General features: G+C 53.5%; 1 long non-coding RNA gene across 1 annotated transcript; it reads left to right on the top strand.

The window, feature by feature from the left end:
- The first annotated feature begins 1,153 nt into the window (after nucleotides 1-1,153).
- On the top strand, nucleotides 1,154-1,814 carry LOC135387078 (uncharacterized). Its single transcript, XR_010420840.1, has 2 exons — nucleotides 1,154-1,298; nucleotides 1,634-1,814. It is a non-coding gene; the product is annotated as an uncharacterized LOC135387078 (long non-coding RNA).
- Nucleotides 1,815-7,499: the final 5,685 nt, after the last annotated feature.

Here is a 7,499-nt window from a genome sequence, read left to right as displayed (position 1 = left end):
TAAATATGCGTGGGGCGACGACATCGCTTGTTTATATGCGTCCAGAAAATACTCCAATCTTTTTCTGCCAAATAGCTGTTGGCCGAAATGTTCCATCTGGTGCACGCTGCGCACGGTGCGCCACAGGACGACGTAACTGGCGTTGTAGGATATTGTTCTAAAATGGCTACTGTCGAAAAAGATGTTTTGAACGAGTAAGAAGATCGACGCGTTGGCGTGGTGAGAACCCCGAATGAAAAGATCGGTCACCTCCTTCAAGGAACCGGCGTCGGTCATGTGATCGTCGACGACGATCAGCGTAGCGCGCGACGTGTCCCACTCTCGCGGTAGCTCCTTGGTAAATTTTACGGAGTCCCCGAATTCGTCCTGCATGCTCGGCGAAGCATATTTCTGCACGTAGAATATTTGTGACGGAGGCTTGTCTACCACGTCGTTCAGGTTCCTCAACACGTTAGCAACGAACGTAGATTTGCCGCACATGGAGGGGCCGCTTAAGATACAGCGAAAGGGATGACGGAAACGAAAAGGTTCGGGGGAAGACATGTTGCGTGCGTACACGTTGCACGAAGAGAAAGAAGAGACTGAGACTCGAAGAGAAATGCATCGCTTTTTATTTACACATCCTCGTCGTCGTCCTCTACATCGGAACTGCGTTCCCAATACAGATTGTCCAGGCTAAAGTTGGACTTCTTTTTCGCCAGTCTGTCCGCCGCTAAGATGCGGTCGAGCGTCTTCATCTTGTCCTGACACATTTCTTGACGCGCTTGCAACCATTCCAGACGGTGGACTTGAAAGGCTTCCTCCACGATGCCGCGTATAAATTCGCGAAGTTCTTCGTTTTTTGTCTTTTCCTTGCGACGACGAGAAACGCAGGAGAATAAACCACACATGGCGTTTTCCACGTATCGGTCAGAATGATGACGCGAGCGCGGTGCGCGCTGCCTTTATAGAGATAAACGCGCGCGCGCGCAAAGAACGGAGAATGAAAGCGAAACTGAAAAGCCACCCGTCGCCGCTAGGAGCGCGCGCGCGCGCAGCAGAGAGCCGAAACCGAAAACACCCGCGGCCGGCGCAGAGGGAGCTAGCAGCGCGCGCATGCGCGGACGGGTGGAGCAGAGGGCGCGCGCGCATCCATAGCGGCCGCTGCGCGTCGCCTCTCTCAGTTTCTCTCGGACCGTCGCGGAAGACGGACGTGCGCTCCGCGCGCTCGCTCAGTTGCTGGCTGGATCTCGTAGGGAGCAGACGTATGTTCTCCGCGCTCGCTCAGTTTCTGCCTGGAAGTTGCCGCGGGGGAAAAGGTGAGTGATTTGACGCGCTCCTTTTCTCGTATGTTTGCCGTGTTTAGCGGTGACCGCGCTCGTGTTAAGCCTTTTCTCGCATGTTTAGACTTGTTTTGCGGTGTCCAAGCCTGTTGACGCATGTTTAGCGATGTGTGGTTCCCGCCTTGTGTTAGCTGCGTAGTGTTGGGATTAGGCCTAAGCGATCGTCCCCCCGTAAGCCTTTTTCCCGCGATGTGTACTGTTTTCTGTTTTAGCAGTAGCGGTTAGACCTTTTCTCTCGCATGCCTAGACTTGCTTAGCAGTGCTGTCATTTTTACCTGCCGCTAGTATCTTGTTCTGTCTTTCTCGTCTAGAGCTATGATGGTGGCGCCATCTGGTGTGATGCCTTGCAACTAAGTGGCCACCTGTCGTCGATCTCTGCAACTGCTGGGTGCAAACTACCAACATGGCGGACGCTGGTCACTCGGGTGTTGCGGAGCGGCTTCTTCGCCGCGGCATCGTTGATTTTCGAATAAATTGTTTCTCTCCACTCTATTTCTATCTTTTTATTTTATTTTCTGCCTATTTTTTTATTTTTTATGACCACGATTATCCGGAAACGCACATCTTGGTCTGGACGCAAGATAGACGTTCCCCAATTAGTGTGATGGCTCCCTGGAGGGTGCTGATTAATGTGGGGGGTCCCAATTAGCTCTAATTGCTAATTAATGGCGTCCAGGCCAGATGTGCGTTTCCGGATAAACGTGGTCAGTACTTACTACTGGCAACGCCGCAGCCTATGAGACGAGGATCATCCCCCATGGTCTCCTCCGGCTTGCCGTTCTCTGCTGGCAGTTTGTCTTTAACCTCTCCAGCATCAATATATCAAGTCGTAGAAAAGCTGGCACTAGCAAGTGAAAGAGAAAGACCCGGGACATTAGAAAAGTGCTTCAGTTCGCCCGCTGCCGTATTTATCGCGTCCTACCCAAGGCCAATTTTTCCGAACGTCTGGGAGCAGGCGCCCGGGCTTACGTCGCAGCCGTGCTCAAATTCCTGGCTTCTGAAATACTCCAGTCGGCGGGCAACGCCGCAGCCTATGAGACGAGTATCATCCCCCATGGTCTCCTCCGGCTGGCCGTTCTCTGCTGGCAGTTTGTCTTTAACCTCTCCAGCATCAATATATCAAGTCGCAGAAAAGCTGGCACTAGCAAGTGAAAGAGAAAGACCCGGGACATCAGAAAAGTGCTTCAGTTCGCCCGCTGTCGTATTTATCGCGTCCTACCCAAGGCCAATTTTTCCGAACGTCTGGGAGCAGGCGCCCGGGTTTACGTCGCAGCCGTGCTCAAATTCCTGGCTTCTCAAATACTCCAGTCGGCGGGCAACGCCGCAGCCTATGAGACGAGGGTCATCCCCCATGGTCTCCTCCGGCTTGCCGTTCTCTGCTGGCAGTTTGTCTTTAACCTCTCCAGCATCAATATATCAAGTCGTAGAAAAGCTGGCACTAGCAAGTGAAAGAGAAAGTCCAGGGACATCAGAAAAGTGCTTCAGTTCGCCCGCTGTCGTATTTATCGCGTCCTACCCAAGGCCAATTTTTCCGAACGTCTGGGAGAAGCGCCCGGGTTTACGTCGCAGCCGTGCTCAAATTCCTGGCTTCTCAAATACTCCAGTCGGCGGGCAACGCCGCAGCCTATGAGACGAGGATCATCCCCCATGGTCTCCTCCGGCTGGCCGTTCTCTGCTGGCAGTTTGTCTTTAACCTCTCCAGCATCAATATATCAAGTCGTAGAAAAGCTGGCACTAGCAAGTGAAAGAGAAAGACCCGAGACATCAGAAAAGTGCTTCAGTTCGCCCGCTGTCGTATTTATCGCGTCCTACCCAAGGCCAATTTTTCCGAACGTCTGGGAGAAGCGCCCGGGTTTACGTCGCAGCCGTGCTCAAATTCCTGGCTTCTCAAATACTCCAGTCGGCGGGCAACGCCGCAGCCTATGAGACGAGGATCATCCCCCATGGTCTCCTCCGGCTGGCCGTTCTCTGCTGGCAGTTTGTCTTTAACCTCTCCAGCATCAATATATCAAGTCGTAGAAAAGCTGGCACTAGCAAGTGAAAGAGAAAGACCCGAGACATCAGAAAAGTGCTTCAGTTCGCCCGCTGTCGTATTTATCGCGTCCTACCCAAGGCCAATTTTTCCGAACGTCTGGGAGCAGGCGCCCGGGTTTACGTCGCAGCCGTGCTCAAATTCCTGGCTTCTGAAATACTCCAGTCGTCGGGCAACGCCGCAGCCTATGAGACGAGGATCATCCCCCATGGTCTCCTCCGGCTTGCCGTTCTCTGCTGGCAGTTTGTCTTTAACCTCTCCAGCATCAATATATCAAGTCGTAGAAAAGCTGGCACTAGCAAGTGAAAGAGAAAGACCCGGGACATTAGAAAAGTGCTTCAGTTCGCCCGCTGCCGTATTTATCGCGTCCTACCCAAGGCCAATTTTTCCGAACGTCTGGGAGCAGGCGCCCGGGCTTACGTCGCAGCCGTGCTCAAATTCCTGGCTTCTGAAATACTCCAGTCGGCGGGCAACGCCGCAGCCTATGAGACGAGTATCATCCCCCATGGTCTCCTCCGGCTGGCCGTTCTCTGCTGGCAGTTTGTCTTTAACCTCTCCAGCATCAATATATCAAGTCGCAGAAAAGCTGGCACTAGCAAGTGAAAGAGAAAGACCCGGGACATCAGAAAAGTGCTTCAGTTCGCCCGCTGTCGTATTTATCGCGTCCTACCCAAGGCCAATTTTTCCGAACGTCTGGGAGCAGGCGCCCGGGTTTACGTCGCAGCCGTGCTCAAATTCCTGGCTTCTCAAATACTCCAGTCGGCGGGCAACGCCGCAGCCTATGAGACGAGGGTCATCCCCCATGGTCTCCTCCGGCTTGCCGTTCTCTGCTGGCAGTTTGTCTTTAACCTCTCCAGCATCAATATATCAAGTCGTAGAAAAGCTGGCACTAGCAAGTGAAAGAGAAAGTCCAGGGACATCAGAAAAGTGCTTCAGTTCGCCCGCTGTCGTATTTATCGCGTCCTACCCAAGGCCAATTTTTCCGAACGTCTGGGAGAAGCGCCCGGGTTTACGTCGCAGCCGTGCTCAAATTCCTGGCTTCTCAAATACTCCAGTCGGCGGGCAACGCCGCAGCCTATGAGACGAGGATCATCCCCCATGGTCTCCTCCGGCTGGCCGTTCTCTGCTGGCAGTTTGTCTTTAACCTCTCCAGCATCAATATATCAAGTCGTAGAAAAGCTGGCACTAGCAAGTGAAAGAGAAAGACCCGAGACATCAGAAAAGTGCTTCAGTTCGCCCGCTGTCGTATTTATCGCGTCCTACCCAAGGCCAATTTTTCCGAACGTCTGGGAGCAGGCGCCCGGGTTTACGTCGCAGCCGTGCTCAAATTCCTGGCTTCTGAAATACTCCAGTCGTCGGGCAACGCCGCAGCCTATGAGACGAGGATCATCCCCCATGGTCTCCTCCGGCTGGCCGTTCTCTGCTGGCAGTTTGTCTTTAACCTCTCCAGCATCAATATATCAAGTCGCAGAAAAGCTGGCACTAGCAAGTGAAAGAGAAAGACCCGGGACATCAGAAAAGTGCTTCAGTTCGCCCGCTGTCGTATTTATCGCGTCCTACCCAAGGCCAATTTTTCCGAACGTCTGGGAGCAGGCGCCCGGGTTTACGTCGCAGCCGTGCTCAAATTCCTGGCTTCTGAAATACTCCAGTCGGCGGGCAACGCCGCAGCCTATGAGACGAGTATCATCCCCCATGGTCTCCTCCGGCTGGCCGTTCTCTGCTGGCAGTTTGTCTTTAACCTCTCCAGCATCAATATATCAAGTCGTAGAAAAGCTGGCACTAGCAAGTGAAAGAGAAAAACCCGGGACATCAGAAAAGTGCTTCAGTTCGCCCGCTGTCGTATTTATCGCGTCATACCCAAGGCCAATTTTTCCGAACGTCTGGGAGCAGGCGCCCGGGTTTACGTCGCAGCCGTGCTCAAATTCCTGGCTTCTGAAATACTCCAGTCGTCGGGCAACGCCGCAGCCTATGAGACGAGGATCATCCCCCATGGTCTCCTCCGGCTGGCCGTTCTCTGCTGGCAGTTTGTCTTTAACCTCTCCAGCATCAATATATCAAGTCGCAGAAAAGCTGGCACTAGCAAGTGAAAGAGAAAGACCCGGGACATCAGAAAAGTGCTTCAGTTCGCCCGCTGTCGTATTTATCGCGTCCTACCCAAGGCCAATTTTTCCGAACGTCTGGGAGCAGGCGCCCGGGTTTACGTCGCAGCCGTGCTCAAATTCCTGGCTTCTGAAATACTCCAGTCGGCGGGCAACGCCGCAGCCTATGAGACGAGTATCATCCCCCATGGTCTCCTCCGGCTGGCCGTTCTCTGCTGGCAGTTTGTCTTTAACCTCTCCAGCATCAATATATCAAGTCGTAGAAAAGCTGGCACTAGCAAGTGAAAGAGAAAGACCCGGGACATCAGAAAAGTGCTTCAGTTCGCCCGCTGTCGTATTTATCGCGTCATACCCAAGGCCAATTTTTCCGAACGTCTGGGAGCAGGCGCCCGGGTTTACGTCGCAGCCGTGCTCAAATTCCTGGCTTCTGAAATACTCCAGTCGGCGGGCAACGCCGCAGCCTATGAGACGAGGATCATCCCCCATGGTCTCCTCCGGCTGGCCGTTCTCTGCTGGCAGTTTGTCTTTAACCTCTCCAGCATCAATATATCAAGTCGCAGAAAAGCTGGCACTAGCAAGTGAAAGAGAAAGACCCGGGACATCAGAAAAGTGCTTCAGTTCGCCCGCTGTCGTATTTATCGCGTCCTACCCAAGGCCAATTTTTCCGAACGTCTGGGAGCAGGCGCCCGGGTTTACGTCGCAGCCGTGCTCAAATTCCTGGCTTCTGAAATACTCCAGTCGGCGGGCAACGCCGCAGCCTATGAGACGAGTATCATCCCCCATGGTCTCCTCCGGCTGGCCGTTCTCTGCTGGCAGTTTGTCTTTAACCTCTCCAGCATCAATATATCAAGTCGTAGAAAAGCTGGCACTAGCAAGTGAAAGAGAAAGACCCGGGACATCAGAAAAGTGCTTCAGTTCGCCCGCTGTCGTATTTATCGCGTCATACCCAAGGCCAATTTTTCCGAACGTCTGGGAGCAGGCGCCCGGGTTTACGTCGCAGCCGTGCTCAAATTCCTGGCTTCTGAAATACTCCAGTCGGCGGGCAATGCCGCAGCCTATGAGACGAGGATCATCCCCCATGGTCTCCTCCGGCTGGCCGTTCTCTGCTGGCAGTTTGTCTTTAACCTCTCCAGAATCAATATATCAAGTCGTAGAAAAGCTGGCACTAGCAAGTGGAAGAGAAAGACCCGGGACATCAGAAAAGTGCTTCAGTTCGCCCGCTGTCGTATTTATCGCGTCCTACCCAAGGCCAATTTTTCCGAACGTCTGGGAGCAGGCGCCCGGGTTTACGTCGCAGCCGTGCTCAAATTCCTGGCTTCTCAAATACTCCAGTCGGCGGGCAACGCCGCAGCCTATGAGACGAGGATCATCCCCCATGGTCTCCTCTGGCTGGCCGTTCTCTGCTGGCAGTTTGTCTTTAACCTCTCCAGCATCAATATATCAAGTCGTAGAAAAGCTGGCACTAGCAAGTGAAAGAGAAAGACCCGGGACATCAGAGGAGTGCTTCAGTTCGCCCGCTGTCGTATTTATCGCGTCCTACCCAAGGCCAATTTTTCCGAACGTCTGGGAGCAGGCGTCCGGGTTTACGTCGCAGCCGTGCTCAAATTCCTGGCTTCTCAAATACTCCAGTCGGCGGGCAACGCCGCAGCCTATGAGACGAGGATCATCCCCCATGGTCTCCTCCGGCTGGCCGTTCTCTGCTGGCAGTTTGTCTTTAACCTCTCCAGCATCAATATATCAAGTCGCAGAAAAGCTGGCAGTAGCAAGTGAAAGAGAAAGACCCGGGACATCAGAAAAGTGCTTCAGTTCGCCCGCTGTCGTATTTATCGCGTCCTACCCAAGGCCAATTTTTCCGAACGTCTGGGAGCAGGCGCCCGGGTTTACGTCGCAACCGTGCTCAAATTCCTGGCTTCTGAAATACTCCAGTCGGCGGGCAACGCCGCAGCCTATGAGACGAGGATCATCCCCAATGGTCTCCTCCGGCTTTCCGTTCTCTGCCGGCAGTTTGTCTTTAACCTCTCCAGCATCAATATATCAAGTCGTAGA

Source organism: Ornithodoros turicata, chromosome 3 (assembly GCF_037126465.1).
Source record: "Ornithodoros turicata isolate Travis chromosome 3, ASM3712646v1, whole genome shotgun sequence".
In the NCBI taxonomy this organism is placed as follows: domain Eukaryota; kingdom Metazoa; phylum Arthropoda; class Arachnida; order Ixodida; family Argasidae; genus Ornithodoros; species Ornithodoros turicata.
The sequence above is the reverse complement of the archived record's forward strand: the minus strand, read 5'-3'. Positions and strand labels throughout refer to the sequence as shown.